Here is a 19,881-nt window from a genome sequence, read left to right on the forward strand (position 1 = left end):
CTTGAACAACACAACAACCAAACTTATATTTACATATAATAAGTGCTTACAGGATGTGTTAGCTCAACTTGCAATGTTGTCTTGAGCATCTTTGTCACTGGTCTGCTTGGTTTGTAAATGCTGTGCTTATTCTGCCCATATCTTCTAGATAGGTGTAGCATTACACCACTTCAGTCCTGTTGCACGGAGTGATGAACATTTAACCATCTTCCAACATGTCCAAACATTTGAAGCATTTTACCACTGTTGGTGACACCAATGTTGAAAGACAACGGAGTCCTGAAGATGAGGAAGAGGAGAAAAAAGAGGAGGAAAAAGACTCGCCATCCATTGACTTCCTCATACACCTTCAGAGATGCACTAAAATGGCTTCACAGTCATCACAAGTTTCAGGTACTTTCTTTAAATTTTTAGTCATATATAGAATCTTTACTGCCTGCCAACAGCCTGTGAAACTCCAGGTTGACTTCCATGATGTGTTATGGTCTGAGGTCACCATTGGGATATTGATTTGTATGGAATATTTGGTATCTCAATAATCCTACAGAGTCATTTATAAACCAGAAAGGGCCCCCAGAAAACCATGTTTCGTGCACCTCAGCTATTTTTGTCTTTACATATGAGCACACCACTAGGGGACATCTGAGATGATATAATTTGGAATTATCACTAATTTCCATTTTTAGATTTATTTATGTTGGTATATATATATATATATATATATATATATATATATATATATATATATATATATATATATATATTGCTCTACCACAGCTGTGATGTATCTGTGCATTTTTATGTGATTGAAAACCCCATTTAAAGTTTCGTAGAAGTTCATTCACATTATTAGGTTGGTGTTCTCCTGAAATCAAGTACATTTAATGTAGAAAAAAAACCGCACATCAACACATGTAAAAGTTGGGTTTTGAAAATCATGTAAGTGCGCATGAACCTTATCCATAGAAATTTTATACCAAAATAAAACATTTCACTTTGGGATCACTGATGCCAGTGAATCCAAGTAGAATATATTGCATATCTGACAGTCGGGGGACCTCAAAATGACAGTATGGGAGCCCACAGTTTGTGCTTGTCTGTTGTATGCTGCAGGACTTGATGATCAGGTCATGATGGTCCTGTAAGGTGTAGCCACCACTCAAAGCAGGGAGACCAGTCCAGGGTGCAGATTTCCACCGATGCAGGATGAAAACCTGAACATTTATCTGGTCTTTAAAGTATATTCACAGATTATATATTTATTTTTCCATCATATTAATGTAGTTGTATGATAGACTAAATTCCCAACTTAATTTTCACTGTTGTTTTTTACAGATTGTTATTGTGTTCATGGTTATTATCGATGTTTTATTTGTCCTCATTGAGGTCCTTCTGGATTTGGAGCCGTTAGTGGATAAAGTTGACCATGTGATACCAGAGGTAAGTGAGAAATGCTTTAGACGCATTAGACCCATCTATTAATATAGATGCAGATAGCCGGTAATCCATAGCAAGTAATAAGACATTTGAATGCATTTATTTAGTTTGTGCTAGAGCAAACTTGGGTAAACTTTGGCTCTCCTGCAGTTGAGGAATTACACATTCCAACGTGCCCTGCCAGGCATGCTGGGACTTATATTTCCTCCAACCACTGGAGAGCCATCAGTTGCTCATTGCTTCACTTGGCCAGGCAAAGCGTGGAGGGGGCAAAAAAATTCTCATTTTTGCATTCGGTTGAAGAACACATGTGCATGTAAAGACAATATGGTCATCATTTGTCTGTGTTCAGAAGACCCAAGAATGATGGAAAAAAAGATTTCGGACATTTTTTGCAGTTGTTGAACAATCCTACATATCCGCCTAGAGATTTTCTCTTTCTGCAGCTGCCTCAAGCCACTGTTTTTTGGGCTGTGCATAAAAGTGCCCACATTAGGTTATACCATAACAGTTAGGGAGATATCCACTTTTGGTGCTAGGCCACAGTGGATGGAAGTGTCACTCTACTGTTACTTGTGCTGTCTTCTGAAAGATAACTAATATAGGTCTCAGGACTGTGTAAATTAAATCCAGTACCTGATTTAAACAAGCCACCTTCTTGCTAGATAAGAAGTTACACAGCAGTTCACTGGAGCAAATTCTAAATCTGCTTAACTGTAGTATTGTTTTTAGGAGAATCGCCAATAAACAATAACAGCATTTTCTCTAAATTTCACTTTTACAATGTTCTAGAATTGTATTTTCTTCTTTTCTCGAGCTCCCCACTGGGAACCTTTGCATAAGCTAATATGCTATTGCTGTTTTTTGTTCTATGTATTTCATTATTTGAATATTTCCGTCTTGTCCTTCTTCCTGTTGGAAATTGTGGGTAAACTGTTTGATGCTGTTATCGTTGTGATATCATTTATCATTGATATGGTCTACATAACGCGTGAAGATGTTTTCAGCCCAGTTGGGCTATTAATTTTACTCTGACTTTGGAGAGCCGCCAGAATTGTGCATGGTAAATGTTTCAATTGTAATATACATGTACTCACAGGTTTATGTAGTGACTGTGGTCAGTGTTTGTATATGTGTATACAATTTGTGGCCAACCTTTTGGTATAGTAAGAAAATCAACATATACAACTATAATAGCAATAACAGGTCTGTCTGTGAAAACATCTTTCTTATAATCCTCTCATTTGCAGTACGGTCTTTTTAAAACATATTTGGTTATAGAGGTCATCAAAGCCCAAATGTTTCTAGAATCAAGTCATAAGCGACTGGTACATGTGTAGGTAGAGATTTTTCTTTTAGGTCATTTGCTTTTTGGAGGTGCCATGTGCATTCCTTGCTATGAGCTCTTATCTGCAGTAGTATATACAAAATATAGGCACTCCTACCACTGCATGTTCTCAGAATTTCTACACAGCACATGTCATTCCAGGAGAAAGACCAGCACACCACTTCTTCTGAAACCTAAGCCCTGTTCCTATCAGCAACATCACCACTTGACCCAATGAACTATAAGCAGATTCTAGTGGTGTGCTGTAGCACTGTGACTGTGGAGGTGATGGCAAGTGTGACCAGCACCTCAGTTTGTCATAAATGTGGCTTGGGTAACTTCTTTATGCTGAGGTGGGAGCCTAGACTGTGTCTTCCCAGTAACCTGGCATATTTCTAACACATTCAAATCTAGAAATGTTATAAATTATATATCTTTATTTGCTGTTCCAAAGGTATTATTTTGTCTGTGAAGTGTCGTGCAGCAGAGAAGAACAAGTTAAAGGAAAAACAGGAAACGCTCCCTGCCAGAGTGGCACAATTGGAGCAGCAGTGTACCCAGCAGGTACTGTTCAATATCCAGTTATGCTAGTCCAACAAAACAATCTATTTGCAGCATTGTGCTATAGTACAAACACTGCAGTGAGGGAGTTTCCCTTCTGGGATTTCTGTAGATTAGTAGGAGAGACCATTAAAACTGTCATTTACACTAGAGTATCGTCCATTAATTATTTTTGAGAAAATAAGTATGGCTTATTTCCCGTGCTCTGTGGTGGTGGTGGGGGGGGGGGGGGGGGTAATATCTCTCTCACATGCTCTGTGGTGGTGGGGGGGGGTAATATCTCTCTCCCGTGCTCTGTGGGGGGGGGGGGTAATATCTCTCTCCCGTGCTCTGTGGGGTGGGGGGGGGTAATATCTCTCTCCCGTGCTCTGTGGGGGGAGGGGGGGTAATATCTCTCTCCCGTGCTCTGTGGGGTGGGGGGGGGTAATATCTCTCTCCCGTGCTCTGTGGGGGGGGTAATATCTCTCTCCCATGCTCTGTGGGGGGGGGGTAATATCTCTCTCACATGCTCTGTGGGGGGGGTAATATCTCTCTCCCATGCTCTGTGGGGGGGGGTAATATCTCTCTCCCATGCTCTGTGGGGGGGGGGGGGTAATATCTCTCTCACATGCTCTGTGGGGGGGGTAATATCTCTCTCCCATGCTCTGTGGGGGGGGTAATATCTCTCTCCCATGCTCTGTGGGGGGGGGGGGTAATATCTCTGTCACATGCTCTGTGGGGGGGGGAAATATCTCTCTCCCATGCTCTGTGGGGGAGGGGGGGTAATATCTCTCTCCCGTGCTCTGTGGGGGAGGGGGGTAATATCTCTCTCCCGTGCTCTGTGGGGGAGGGGGGTAATATCTCTCTCCCGTGCTCTGTGGGGGAGGGGGGGTAATATCTCTCTCCCATGCTCTGTGGGGGGGGGGGGTAATATCTCTCTCCCATGCTCTGTGGGGGGGGGGGGGGGGTAATATCTCTCTCCCATGCTCTGGGGAGTAATATCTCTCAGATAGACACTGACAGACACTCCCTGTGTGCTGCTCCTTTCTATCATGCTGCCACTTTCTGAGGTAAAATTATCCCTGAAATCTGCCCCATGTCACAAGTATTCTGTCTATGTTGTTGTACTATGGCCCCTATAGTGGAAGCAGGTGATGGACCAGCTCCCTAGATTATAAGGGGGGTCCCAGGACCTCCTCCTCTCTGTCCTCCTGGGTCCCTGGCTCTCACTGTCTCCACACTGGTTCTGATCCCCCCAGCTCATACCAGCCTGATGTTGCTAAGCAACATTCCCAGTGTGTCTCCTCTGGGTCCTAGTGCTAGGTCACACTCTCAGTCACTGGGAGGTGTGAACAACAACACCAAAGGGGGTGTTACATTTGTGCATGTTCTTCAAAACAGAAAATATTAGGCACTGGCAAAAACATTTTGTTGTAGTAAATTACAAAATAAGAATCAATAGCACTCAATTAATTGTACAAAACGAGCAGTTGATGAAGATATTTAGCTGAGAATTCTGGAAATACATATATTTCGGATCAAGTTAGCATTTTAGTTTAGTTCATTAAAATTTGTGCAGCCACAATAATCCATTGAGGGCAACACAAGCCATTTAATAGCTCCATTATATTTGGACAAAGCAGCTTCTGAGCAGTCCATTCAGGTCAAGCTGTACGAATTCAGAAACAAATATTGTGTTTTTAATTTGAGAATTAGTACTGCTTGACACGATGAAGAATCATCATGTATTTGTATAATATCCTCAATTATCCACTCAACATAATGGAGACACTTAAAGATCCATCATTGCCCCCATAAGCCATGCCCTCAGCTTAGGTTTAAAGAAAAAAAAAAAAAGGTTATAAGCGAGGATTGGTGAATCTGTACACCGCTACTTCAGCCTCAGGCAGTCCCCTCACACCTGCAAGTGAAGGGAAATGGCTGTTCCATGCAACATAATTTTGCTGATTTTATTGTTTATTTTTTGATAGACAAGTCAAATATTCATATAAAACAAGTGACAAGACTATTCCCACATTTTATAATTATTTTAACCTTTATTTTTGCATTGGATAAACATTGAAACTGTAACAATGCAGAATGGCAAATGGGCTCAATAACATTTCCATCCATGTCCTCTATGTATTTACAGACAGTGATGTTACTGGGATCTAGCTGGGGTTTTGGGGCTACACACACTAACATTTTTAGACCTGGTACCGCTCTCATTGAAAAGTTTAATGGGTCCATGTGCGGTGCCAGCCAGACTCGGCTGTTACAGAGTCGTTTTAAACCTCCCACCCCTTAGTGACCTCAGTTAATTTATTCACTGCACTGAGCTGGGGGCAGGAGATTCTCTGTGCTTCAAATCCTGCACTGATCATACAGAGTGGTGACCAGTGCAGGGAATATGGGGATGTGTAATGGACGATAGGTGGAGAATGTAGAATTGGGTGATGGGTGCAGGTTGCCAAGTGTACCAAAACAGTGTCACAATACCTAGCCAACTGCAACAAATACAGTTATTAGGGCTGGCATCGGCGCTGACACAATATAAATGGCACATGCACACAACATCTGAAATCAGCACAAAAAGGCAAGACAGAGCACCACAATGACACAGTGTGGCACAGGCTCACTTACACACACAGCACATCACATACACCTGCCATCAGCGTACACAGCAACAAATAACAGGCCCGGCCACATACTGTGAAGAGCTGCGGAGAATGTCACTCCATATATGGGCAATGACATCACTGGTGGGCGGCCCAATAAGTGGTGCTGCGGGAACCCCAAAAAGCATCTCAATTGATCTGTTCCGCCTTATGGAACCTGTTTTGACCCAGGGCCACCTTAACAACATTATGGGCCCCCGGGCAAAGCAGTGCAGCGGGACCCCTACCTCTGTATATGTGTATCATATATATATATATATATATATATATAGAGAGAGAGAGAGAGAGAGAGAGAGAGAGATAGATAGATAGATAGATAGATATAGATATATTTGCAGGATTATTATTATTTTTTTGCAGGATTATTTATTTTACTTAAGAGCCCTGTCTATGAGGCCCCCTTGCCTGTGGGGCCCCCGGGCACTTGCCCATCGTGCCCAATGGAAAAGATGGCCCTGTTTTGACTGCATCTACAAATGTTATGTATGTGTCTAATGCTGAAAAAACAAGGACCAGGCTTGTTATACAAAAGGCTCTCCAGCTTGTGTGGAACTTACAGTCACATTCCACAGTTATATATCTGTGACATTATCTGCAGTTCCCCTTTATTCCCTAATTCTATGTATCAGCTGACCAGTACATAGCAGACACAGGACGTGGTAGAAGACAGGGGTAATGTTAGGAGCAAGTAAGGAACATGCAGCCACCATCTAGGAGCGTGGCCATTCTGTTATGGAAGAATTATATACTTATTTGTGATTGTTGCAAGATGCCTTTAAACTGATCCACATTTCATTATATATATATATATATATATATATTAGTCAAGTGTAAGTATAAATTAGCAATACAGTGACTGATATGTGATAAAGAGTAAGAAGACTGAAAACCTGAGAGGTACATTTTATTATTGATAAAATGTCATATTTTCAACATGATAACTTTAGATTATTTATGTGATCCCATATAATCATGGTCCATTTCTGGCCCCTTAGTCGGTGTGGTTGATGAAGGTGGTGCAGATGTTGCGTTCTCAAAGCACTTGCAGCTTGGGCAGTTATGGTAGAATGGACTACGCTGATGGAATGATTGGGCCATGGAAATGACAGATGCTGCAGCCATCATATTCACTGAAAACCAGGGGTTAGAAACTGACAGCAAGTTAGCCAAATTGGCCTGCATGTTGCTTAAATCTGAATTCATGCTAGTAAATGCTGGAATGGGAGGCTTGATATAATTCGGAAAAGCAGAAGAAGTGGTAGTCGGGTCTAATTTGTGACTGTCATTCTGACCCATTGCAAAGCATTCTGATGGAGTTGAAGTTGTTCGACGTCGTTTTGGCTTGACATTTGAGTTCCCAGTCTCATCAGGACATTTCTGCATATTTGTAACCTGTTCTTTCATATCCTGTTCTGATGGGGACACAACCGAATGAGTTTTCTTGATACCAACTCTTCTCTTGATTTGTCCTAATAAGTCAGGATAACCTCTACGAAAGTTTGGGTTTTGGTACAGCTGTAACTGGAACACAAGGACACAATTTTACCATCGATTTTTCAAATATATTTCGGTAAATTGGAGACATGCAGATTTTGATAATCTTTTAATAAATGTGAAATCAGATGATAATGGACAATACAGTATACTATAGCCACTAAATATATCCTATATTTGCGTTTGGTTATAGGATGGTAACAGCATGACAGCACTTGAAGGTTTACAAGTTACAGAAATCGGAGCGACCTGACTGTAACCTGCACAGATCTCCCTACAATAGATGTTTTCATATACATGATATTACCCTTGCAACTATGGTAAGTTACCCCTGATCAGAACATGTTAGTAAAAGCCACATATAGGTAGATTGAGGTATGTTTATAATTAAAGTGGAATTACCCTGTGACATTATTCCCAAGCTGTAGTAATAGCTCAAGTGGGATCTGATTCTACCCTGTGTGGATCTGTCGTGAGTGCCCCAGTGACTACCAGAGATAACTCTGTTCTGATGTGGCATTTATTTGGGGCTACACTGTCAGCCATTACCCTCCAATAGATACTGTAATGTGGGATCTATTCACACCTAGCTGATAAATGCTTTTCTAATAAAGTATTATATTACCTCCCATGGCAGAATAATACCACAGTGCTGCCCAAATGCTGCTCAGTCACCTTTGCCTTACTGTTGACTTAAGAGCTATTAAGCAAAGCTATCATCCAACTTTTTGTGGGCAAATACTGGATGGTACATAAAAGTCCTAGTCACTTTTTCAGGTTGATTGCGCAGCCCTTCTCATCGATGGTAACTCAGTGAGAACCAGAATCCCCAATCATTGCCATGAACCTCCTTGTCACTCCCAGTGCTTGGATTCTTATATGTCCTCCAGTTCCATGCTGGTGCACCCTAGGTATAGGTGGCAGTCCCCAGGACATAAAGTTGTTGGTCATGCATATCTGGAGGGGTTGGAACAGGTAAAAATACCTACTATCCTATCCCAGGGTAACCCGCTGAGTTTGGTTCCACTGATCCAGGCAGCAAAACCTTAGAACAATGAAGACAATACATGGGCACATACGGCCCTTGCTTGAATTTCTCCACCAGTTATTCCCTGTACAGTGTACCTCTGTGATATAGTGTCTGGGCACCAGAAAGTAACCAACGTGTCTCTGTCTTGTTCTACCTGAGCCATCAGCCACTGAGCAGGAAAATACCAGTGACTATAGCACCTTTTTGGAAACAGGTTCAGGAATACATTACACTGTTCAGTATACAAACAGAAACCTGTGCTCACTGCCAAATATTTCTGTTACATACCATATATACAGTAGAATATGAAAGGAGGCACATTAGTATTACCTGTAAGTACCTCATGAAAGGTAAAACACAGATATTATCCAATTTTACATTCAATCAGTAAGATGGCTAGATCTTTGAAATACATGAGAGTTTGATGGATAGTTCTAGCTACTTGTCTATTAAAAGAAAATCAATTGAACAAGTAATACATGTTTTCCCCCTCTCGATTGCTCCATAATAAAGTACTTCATTGCACTTTTTGAATACAGATGTTTCAGATATTCTATATTTTCAATATATAAAATAATCAATTAAATTCATTAAATAAGCATTGTAAAACCGCTTACCTTAGTAAATTCTGCAGCAGTTTCCTCTTCGGCTAGGAATTCAGTGAGTGAGGCGGATCTTTCAAATTCACGTTCAACTTTGTTGAATCCATAAAGATTCAGTTGCCAAATTACATTTTTTATAGAATCATTTTTGAAAATTTTTGTTTCTAGAAATTCAGGTTTAAACAACTCCTTATTAATCACCACACAGATGCCATCGTCATCCCATCGAATAGAATTAATATGGTCACTTTCAACAATCTTCCACAGTTTTCTAGGAAAATTAAGGGACATAAAATCTTCCAGATCTGTGTCCTCTTTTAAAAGGAACCGTGGCCTATTCACAAATGGCTCATCAGCCAGATCTTGTGATTTCTTATCTTCTATTTCAGACAGCATATTTGAGATTTCATCAACTGCCTGGTCAACTATTGGAGATACTAAAGGCATTATGGATCTCTTAGAAACTTCTTTTGACTTCATTATTTGATCTCCAGCACATGCTGATTGTTCTGCAGAAGGATCCATCTCTAATCTTTAATACGGAGAACCCTGTTCATGCGCAGTCATCAGACATTGCTCTCATACAATGAGGAATTCTAGAGCACCCCAGTAAGTATCATACATACATATTACATCACAAAGGACTTCAGTTGCTAGGAGGTTATTGGCTTCTTTCAGGTAAGTTGTCTTAAAGGCAAAGACTACTATTATTGCACCTCTCTGTATGCATTTATAAACAGGCAACATCAATTTCCATAATATTAATAAAACTTAAAATATGTATCAATCTGTCCAAAAAAATTGTGCAATTAGTAAACACAGCAACATTCCAACCATAATCTTGAGATATTTATTTATATATGTATTATAAGGGCACAGTCGTGGCCTTATAATAAGGTTGAATCTAAAAAACGGCATTCCACTATGTTAATTTTGTGAGGGGGGGCATGGTGTTTGAGGGGCTACATTTTAAAAACTATTTAGCTAGTAAGCTGAAATTTGGTATTCAAATGGAGAACAATCCATATGAATAAAAAATAATTAAAAAATGACAAATTGATATCTAATGTTGAAAATCTCCCGGTTTATTCCACTTCCTGTTTTCCAAAAAGTCAGTTTTTCTCTTTTTTTGGGGGGGGGGGGGGGGGGAGGGGGGAGAGTGTACATGGCATTTTAAAACTAGGGGGTAAATGTATAAAGGTCCAATTTAAAATCGTGGGAGATTACCGGCGATTTGTGTCCCAAAGTCGCTATATGTATTAAGTAGCGATTTTTAGTCTGAACCTCAAAATCTCTGTTCATCTCTTGCGATTTGCACTGCATTAAACTCAGCCATGTTTAGCTGAAAATTACCATTTACAAGTCAATAATCATTTCTGATTGGTTGAATGTTTACATTGAAAAGTTGCGTGACTTAGCCCTCTGTAAAATGAATGAATGTTAAAAAAAAAAAATGCTTATGGTCCCCCCTCTAAGCACTATTAACTCTAGCGCTGCCAGCCTACTGCTGGTTGTGCGAAAATCGGGAAAAAATTTGCATGGGGTCCCCCCGATTTTACGCATCCAGTACTAGGCAAACCAGCCGGAGGGGTTGGCACTATAGAAAGGGGACACACAGCAGGGGTTCCACTGCCATAATGACAAACCAAACCCAGGCTGTTAAGCTCTGGGCTAGATTCCCTAGGAAGTGAGGTCCGCAAAACAAACGTGCCGGCACCCCATCCAGGAACAACCAGCCCAGGGCTGAAAGCACACTCCTGGGCGGTGCATGTAAAATAAAGTGTAAAAAAAAGAAAAAGCAGACTGCATTTTTGTTTGTAGAACTACAAGTCCCAGACAGGCCAGGCTGCTCTAAACAGTCTGGGCATGCTGATGCTTTTAGAACTACAAGCACCAGCATACCCATGGCAGTCAGGGCATGCTGGTACTTAGAGAACCACAAGTGCCAACATGACCTGACACCCATGCTTGCCTGCGACCTGTAGTTCCACAGCAAAAATGCTAAAGCCACAACAGCCTCATATTTTATTTATTTTTAATAAAAATAATAAAATCCCAATGAAAACACAAAGCACCCTCTTTAAAACCACAAATATTTATTAAAAATAATTAAACCCCATATACTCAGCAATATGATGTCTTCTTTTGTCAGCAACTTTGAATCCAAAAATGCTTGTAAACCATGTTTACAAATATTTGCATTCTAAAATAAGGTCCATGAAGATGTCCCCAAATTATTTGTAATTGCAAAAGTCCATGCTTCCATAAAATCTTCTGTTCTTCGGGTCACATAGACCCCCATATTTGTATATCCACATGTCCATGTATAAAAATCTTCTGATTTTCGGGTCAGGAGGACCGCCCATTTCTAATTCCATCATGATTAAAAGTCTTCTTTCTTCAGATCAGAAGGACTCACATTTTATAAATCCAAACCGGAACAAGCTTGTAAAAAAAACAACCCTCTACACACTGTACAAGCAACGCAAATCTACTGACTATAACAGAGTCGCAAGCTCTATTTATAGCCTAAGGGATTTGCACATGGTAGCATGGGAATATACTGTATTATACAGTGCCTTCATTGTAAAACTATCAAATTCCATTTACTTACATTTTCCACACCAACACTTTTAAATTTCCACTCTGAACACTATGGGGGGTATTCAATTGTTCGTCCGGACCGCTGAAAAACTTGCGCTCTAAAACTATTACCATTAATACGGTAATATTGCGCGTAAAAACCGTTCATACGGTAATTTACTCGCTGAATTTCAGCTCGCAGCTCAGGGAACTGCGAGCTGAAATTCAGCGAGTAATTACCGTATTAACGGTAATAGTTTTAGAGCGCGAGTTTTTCGGCGGTCCGGACGAACAATTGAATACCCCCCTATATATATATATATATATATATATATATATATATACACATTACACATACACACATTTTGTAGGCGCTTTCAGAGGTGGACGGGGTTTGTCAGGGGCACTCTGCCTAGTCTGTGGCTGTGCAGCCTCATACGCATCAAGCTACAATGCACTGTGTGTTCTGACACCTTTCTATCATAGCCAGCATTAGCTTTTTTCAGTAATTTGTGCTACAGTAGCTCTTCTGTGGGATTGGATCAGACGGGTCAGTCTTCGCTTCCCACACGCATCAGAGTCTTGGGCACCCATGACCCTGTTGCAAGTTCGCTGGTTGTCCTTCCTTGGACTACTTTTGGTAGATACTAACTACTTCACACCGGACACACCCCAAAATACCTGCTATTTTGGAGATGCTTTGACCCAGTCGTGTAACCATCACATTTTTTGGCCCTTGTCGTAGTCACTCAGATCATTAACCTTGTCTATTATTCCAGCTATACGGCTTCCAGACCCGCTCGCATTGCCCCCTTAATTTCGGTGTCAGCAATCACGCTGCTTGTTTTTTATTGTGTTGGCATTTCTTACATATAGGTATTTATGGTGTTGGGATTTAGTACCTGTCACTGTTTATAATGTTAGGTATTTCTTACTTGTCACTATTTTATGTGTCGCATTTTACGGTCGGTGTTATTGGTGTCAGCATTTTTGGCTTAGAAAATTTGTACCCCACCCTCTGGATCAGCAGTTGTAAAATAAGACCATGGCATCCATCACTAATTTAGTTTAAGTATGTGTACATTTGTTGGTGGGGCAGAACAGTGGCTTAGTGAGTAGCACTTCCGCCTCACAGCAGAGTTTGTATGTTCTCCCTGTGTTTTTCCTTTGTGTGCTCCGCTTTCCTCCCACAATAAAACACAACAACCCTTGATATGGCGCTTATATAAAAATAATAATATAACAAACAAAAATTAGCCAAAAGGTTAAGCAGCTGCAATAACCAAGGTGGCTGCAAACCACCTGTGTGACATCCAATACACTAAAAAAGAAAACTGCAGCGCTAAAAACCTAGCTGGCTTAAAATGAAAAATAATATAATATAAAACAAAACCTAAGGTCACGGATCATCATTTATATACAATTTCTTGGTGACAAATATAAAAGATAAAACACAACTAACCAGCTTAAAATAATGATAATACACAAAAGCATTAAATGGAACTACCCCCATGAAACAAATCCCACTGCACTGTGATGGAGCATATAGGAAATGTAAACATAAGCCAACCAACTTTAAACGCTACTAAATAAGTAAATGTGACAGCTGTCTATACTGTAGCAAGAAAAGGATGGCAATAGAAAAATCAATCAGATGGCTCCACAATGGAGAAAAATGCTAGCTAGTGCCACAAATGTCAATGATCTTGGTGCGGTGAATCGTGTCTGGATGAATAACCATAAGTTCAATCAATCTATATAACTTTTGGTGTAATGTTCGTATATAACATATAAACGTATGCTCAGACTCCAATAATTGTATCTTCAAAAAAATGTTATTACCTCCATCTGTATCTTTACATTACCTGTGCTGCTCATTACTTCCCAGCAATTACCTGTGCTGCTCACTACTTCCCAGCAATTACCTGTGCAGCTCATCGCTACTCAGCATTACCTGTGCAGCTCATCGCTAATCAGCAATACCTGTGCTGCTCACCGCTTCTTAGCAATTTCCTGTGCAGCTCATCGCTACTCAGCATTACCTGTGCAGCTCACCGCTACCTGTGCTGCTCACCGCTTCTCAGCAATTCCCTGTGCAGCTCATCGCTTCTCAGCATTTACCTTTGCAGCTCATTGCTTCCCAGCATTATCGCCGCAGAGCATCGCTCATCATTGGTCCTGTTCCAGAGTTATACACCTGTGTGGACCTCAGTGCTCCAGCTCTCTGCAGTTCATCTCTTCACTACAACTTCTATTCTGCCTAACAGCTACTTGGTGGTTCTGCGTATTATCTGCTCTGCACCCCCTAGAGGACAGCAACCTGCGTTTGAGAGCAGCTAAGACCATATTCCCTTGCGGGAATCCCTGGTGTATACCTCTCCTCCGTTAGACTCTGCACCTCTCTAGGGGTAAACTGTCACTCTAGCAAAGATCAAGACCATTCCCATTATCTGGCTTTCGTGACACTGTGTGTGTATGTGCTGAAAGAGCAGTCCAGGGAATATGTAACCGTCTGCAGCCTGCTCCTGCAGACTATCTGGGTTTTTACCCATTTGCCTATAGAAGAGGTGTTACAAATAGGCCTCTTTGCCACAATAGTTTTTGTTTATTTTATTCTTTTGTTTGTGATTTTTCTTTCTTGGTGCAGGAAAGCAGGGGGGGGGATTGTGGTTCTGGACTAGGATGGTTTGTTGTAAGTAGCATTGGATGCTGGTAGAAGTTATTTGAGGTGGATCGCTTTAGCTACGTGATTACTTACTGTAGCTATTTGTAAAAGATGCATTTTTAATGTGTAGTTAAACCTGCCGGAAATACTGAGTGTCTGCTGTATGGTAAGTAGAACTTTTCAGGTTGTCGCTTTTATAGTAATTAGTATTTTTTTGTCCTTCTAAACTCTGTCGGCATTGTGAGTGTTGAAAATTCATACCACACCCATTGAATTGATCTTTGAGTTTTCAATGTGTAGTTTTAGGTCTAGAAAATAAATGCTGGTGGTGTCAGTGAAATTGAGGTTAAGGGGTAAATGTATCAACCTCCGGTTTCTTCAACTCCCGCGAGTTCGGCGTCTTCGCAGCTTAAATTTAAAGTGGCGCTGTCGTGTAAAGGGAAGTTTCCCTTTACAAGGCAGCGCCGCTTTAAATTTAAGCTGCAAAGACGCCGAACTCGCGGGAGTTGAAGAAACCGGAGGTTGATACATCTACCCCTAAGTCTGATTTGGTGTATGTGTTTAATGAAATTGTAAAGTAGGGGTTCTGTTCCTTTCCATATGAGGAGTATGTCATCGATGTAGTGTTTCAGAAAACTATGTTCCAAATATGGGTTGTTATTATAGATAAAGGGGTATATTTACTAAACTGCAAGTTTAAAAAAGTGAAGATGTTGCCTATAGCAACCAATCAGATTCTAGCTGTCATTTTGTAGAATGTGCTAAATAAATGACAGCTAGAATCTGATTGGTTGCTTTAGGCAACATCTCCACTTTTTCAAACAAGCAGTTTAATAAATCTAGCCCAAAGTCTTGTTTCGGTGAATTGATGTATAGATATGTAGCATTGTTTGGGATGAATTTAGTCCCCATAGCTGTCCCTTTTGTTTGTAGGTATTATGTGTCTTGCAGTGTGAAGTAATTATGTGTTAGAATGTATGTTGTGTTTTATACAATGAACTCTATCTGGTCTCTGTCCAGGTCCACGTCATTCTCTAGTGTTCTGATTATTGCTAGTATGCCCTTGTGATGTGGGATGCTTGAGCTTACATCTATTGTGTACCTCATGTATGTTTCTTTCCATGTGTGGTTTTGGATAGTGTTGAGCATGTGTTGTATCTGAGAAATTATGTTATCTTAATGATGTATGGTTGTATGAAAGTATTTATTTATTGGGATAAGTTGGGGTGGGGTTCATAATAGATTTGTGTTTTTTTAGTAATAAGCAGAAAGTAAGGATTCAGGGTAGTTTTGTTTATAGGAATTTATATTCCTGTTCAGGATTTTTTCTGTACGACCTTTATTTAATATTATAGTTCTGAGATAAAATTGTTAGTGGGTTTGCAGGTTAATATTTTGTAGGTGTGGGTGTCTGAAAGTAATCTGTGGTAAGAGTAATCTATGTATTTGGTTATATCTATTATTATTAATCAATTGAGAATACAATCAGACATTGGGGTAAATCAAAAACTTATTACGGAGAGCCTATCTCAAACATATAACCCCTATAGCGGTGCGTTTCAATAAAATCCAACCATTGTACCCACGTGGTGTTAAAATCTGAGGAGTTATCATTCGTAGAAGTAGACATATCAAACATGATCATATAGTAGGTGATTCATCGTTACCAGTCTTTTAAAGATGGAAGGGGTAGAGGATTTCCAGTGAACCGGTACCGCTGCCTTTGTGGCTTTTCTAAAATCTCTCAAAAGAAACTTCTCGTATTTACTAATGGGTACTTTGGACACATTTATAAGCCAAAAGCCCAGTTCCACTGGAACCTCTCAATTCAAAAAGGTTTGTAACTCTGGACATCTCCTTCCAGAACAACTTTATTTTTTGGTACTCCCACCAAATATGTATGTACCTCCCTAATGCATTACTGCACCTCCAACATTCACCAGAGGTCCCGGAGTCTATTTTATTTAGTAAGCTTGGGTGTCTGTACCAGCGTGCTGTGTACTTGTATTGGATCTCTACCACTGAAGCACTTATTGAACATGTGTGTGTAGTTTGGAAAACTTTCTACCATTCCCCTATGCTAGTTTCTCTATTCAAGTCACTCAGCCATGCCTTTGTAAAGTGAGGTAACAATCCAAATAAGTTTTCTATAATTAGCTTAAAAAGTGAGGATGCGGGTAGGAGCCTATAGTTTAGTTTGCATGTCTTGTGGCTTGCACATAAGGAAACTGAAAAACCACACACACAGCTGGAGAGTTAATCAGACACTAGACTTTAGTTGGGCACAATTGCCAAATGACCAGATCTATGGCCTGATGACAGCGGTTCCCAAACTGTGCACAGCAGCTCCCTAGTGTGCCACGGTGATCCCACAGCAGTGCCATGGCCAGCGAAAAGCGGGGTAAGCAATGTGGAAGGGGGAGGGGAAGTAAGCGCTCCTCTCTGCAGGCCATCCCTCACTCATCCACCGGCAGGCAAAAAGAAGAATAGTTACCAGTACAGCACCAGACACCCTCTTACCTGCTCCGTTCGCACTGCCTTGCATGACATCATTATACCCAACATTTTCAGTGAGGAGCAGCATATGAGAAGAAGAAGAAAACAGAAGAAAGAAAGGCAAGTAACCGGTAAGAAATTGAACGGTGGATGAAAGGGGCAGTGTAATACAAGGGAAACTGATGAAGGGGCACAATGTGATGGGGCCTAAATACGTATTACGTTATTTTGACTAAACTACCTAAAAAACAGGACTACTCTGTAACTATTTTGGCTTAGGGGTGCCTTGAAAAAATTATGAAGACCCTAAGGGTGCCTCGAACTAAGAAAGTTTGGGAAACACTGGCATATGACATATTCAATTCACATGATCTATGCCAGCACATCATCTAATTACATGACATGACATTTTATCATTTTAATTATTGGTGTCTATTTTTCTCTTTCTGCATGTCCTTTGAATTTTCTAGAACTGAACATGCCCAGTTCAGCGGAGAAAAACAATTTTTCCCTCTACAACTTTGTCAAACAGATCCTCTCATTAATTTTAGTACAAAAAACGACTGTCTGCACTCGGCATACTATAATGACTATTCATATTACCAAATATCTTACATTCTGTTATTACAGGAGAGAATTATACACTTATTTGTTATTGTTACTGGGCCATATGTTAATGTAAGCTTGATGATCCTATACTAGCAATGATAACGTGTTTATACATTATATATAGTGGTCTAAGTAAAAATTAGCAATACAGTGACTAATATGTGATAAAGAGCAAGAAACACTTAAAACCTGAGAAACACATTTTATTCATAAAATGTCACATGTTTAACATGATCATTTTAGATCATTTATTGAATTCCATATTTGCTTGGTCCATTTCTGGCCCCTTAGTTGGTGTGGCTGATGAAGATGGTGCAGATGTTGCATTCTCAAAGCACTTGCAGCTTGGGCAGTCATGGTAGAAAGGACTACGCTGATGGAAAGACTGAGCCATCGAAATGACAGATGCTGCAGCCATCATATTCGTTGTAAACCAGGGATTACAAACTGACAGCAAGTTAGCCAAATTGGCCTGCAGGTCTCCTAATTCTGAATTCATGTTTGGAAATTCTGGTGTGGGTGGTATCATATGAGATGGAGAAGCAGAAGAAGTGGTAGTGGTAAAGTCTAGTCCGTGACTGGGATTCTGGCCCTTTGCAAAGTATTCTGATGGTGTTGTTGTTGTTGCTGATGATGAAGCAGTGCAGCTACCACTGATGCGTGGTGTTGGCTTAAAGGATCGAGGTCTTTTTCTCTTTTCAGGAACAGACTTTGGTGCGTTGCCTCCTGAGGTCACAATCTCTTCTCTATTCTCAACAGGACACTTTTATAGATTTGTATCCTCTTCTTTCAAGTCATGTTCTGATGAGGACATAGCTGAACGAGCTTTCCGTATACCCACTCTTCTCTTTATTTGTCTTAGTAAGTCAGGATAACCTCTCTGAAAATGTGGGTTTTGGTACAGCTGTAACTGGAACACAAGGACACAATTTTAATATAGATTTTTCAAATATATTTCAATCCCATAGTAAATGTGAAATCAGAATATAATGGACAATGCCGGTTACTATAATCACTAAATATGTTCTATATTTGCTTTTGGTTATAGGATGGTAGCAGCATGAAGGTTTACAATTTACAGAAATGAGAGTGACCTTACTGTAACCTGCAGAGATTTCCCTACAATATATCTTTTGATATACATGATATTTTTCTTGTAAGTATGGTAAGTAGCCCATGATCAGAACATGTTAGTAAAATCCACATATAGATAGAATAGGGGGTATATTTATCAAGTGGCGGTTCCGAAAAACCACTGATTCTTAGCAGTTTGCCGTTATTTTTTAAAACAGCAATTTTATTAAAGACAAAGCCCATTGGGTTTTGTCTTTACTAAAATTGCCATTTTAAAAAGATATGGTTTTTCAGAACTGCCGCTTGATAAATATACCCCTAGGTATGTTTATAATTAAAGGAGAATTACCCTGTGACATTTTTTTCTCTAGCTGTCACAATATTTCAGTTGGGATCTGACTCTACCCTGTGCTGATCTGTCAAGAGTGCCCCAGTGACTACCAGAGACAACTCTGTTCTGATGAGGCATCTATTTGGGGCTACATTGTCAGCCATTACCCTCCATTAGATACTGTAATGTGGGGATCAATTCACACTTGGGCAGATATATATTTTTTTAATAATGGGCTATATTACATCCCATGTCAGTAGACTCCTGCAGTGTTGCCCTGATGCTGCCCTATCACTCTTTCTGTACTGTTGACTTAAGAGCTGTTACACTATCGTGTCATCCCACTTTTGTAGAGAAAAACTGGTGCAAAAACCTACAGGCTGGGACTGAAAGTGCCAGTAGCTTCCTGATTGATTGTGCTGCCCTTCTCCATGATGCTAACCCAATGGGAGCCAGAATCCCCAATCATTACTATCCTGAACCCCCTTGTTATTCTCCTCCTGTTCCATGCAGGTGGCCCCTGGGTATAGGTAGCAGTTACTATAGAACCTTTTAGGATATTGGTTCAGGAATACAACATTACACTGTCCATTTTATTAAACAGTAGCCAGTGTTCACCGCCACACATTTCTGCTACAGACCATATATACAGTATAGAACAGTGATGGCTAACCTGTGACACTCCAGGTGTTGCGAAACTACAAGCCCCAGCATGCTTTGCCAGTAGATAACTAGCCGATAGCTGGCAGAGCATGCTGGGACTTGTAATTTCGCAACACCTGGAGTGTCACAGGTTAGCCATCACTGGTGTAAAACATGAAAGGAAGCACATTATTATTAGCTGTAAATATCTCCTGAAAGATAAAGTAGCACTGCTATAAAATAAAACACAATAAATATCCAGCTTTTACATTCAATCAGTAGAATGACTGGATCTTTCAAAATAAATGAGAATCTGATGGATAGTTGTTATATTCAACTTTTTTTCGTGGAAAAGTAGGTACAAGTAATGCAA

The 19,881-nt window shown here is 40.3% G+C and overlaps 1 protein-coding gene and 1 long non-coding RNA gene across 7 annotated transcripts in view; one reads left to right on the forward strand and one right to left on the reverse strand.

Moving 5' to 3' along the window:
- Positions 1 to 19,881, reverse strand: part of LOC142138401 (uncharacterized) — a 135,261-nt gene that overhangs the window by 94,016 nt on the left and 21,364 nt on the right. The gene's annotated exons all lie outside the window — the stretch shown is intronic.
- LOC142138405 (uncharacterized) overlaps positions 1,336 to 19,881 on the forward strand; it is a 54,728-nt gene continuing 36,182 nt past the window's right edge. For 2 of the 5 annotated variants that reach the window (XR_012688026.1, XR_012688024.1), the window contains exon 1: positions 17,743 to 18,617. This is a non-coding gene — a long non-coding RNA (uncharacterized LOC142138405). Of the gene's footprint in view, positions 1,441 to 3,218; positions 3,329 to 7,669; positions 7,797 to 9,497; positions 9,718 to 17,742; positions 18,618 to 19,881 lie in introns of those variants that run through there. The other 3 variants (XR_012688023.1, XR_012688025.1, XR_012688027.1) reach the window with 3 other exon arrangements.

Source organism: Mixophyes fleayi, chromosome 2, assembly GCF_038048845.1.
Source record: "Mixophyes fleayi isolate aMixFle1 chromosome 2, aMixFle1.hap1, whole genome shotgun sequence".
Taxonomy (NCBI): Eukaryota; Metazoa; Chordata; class Amphibia; order Anura; family Limnodynastidae; genus Mixophyes; species Mixophyes fleayi.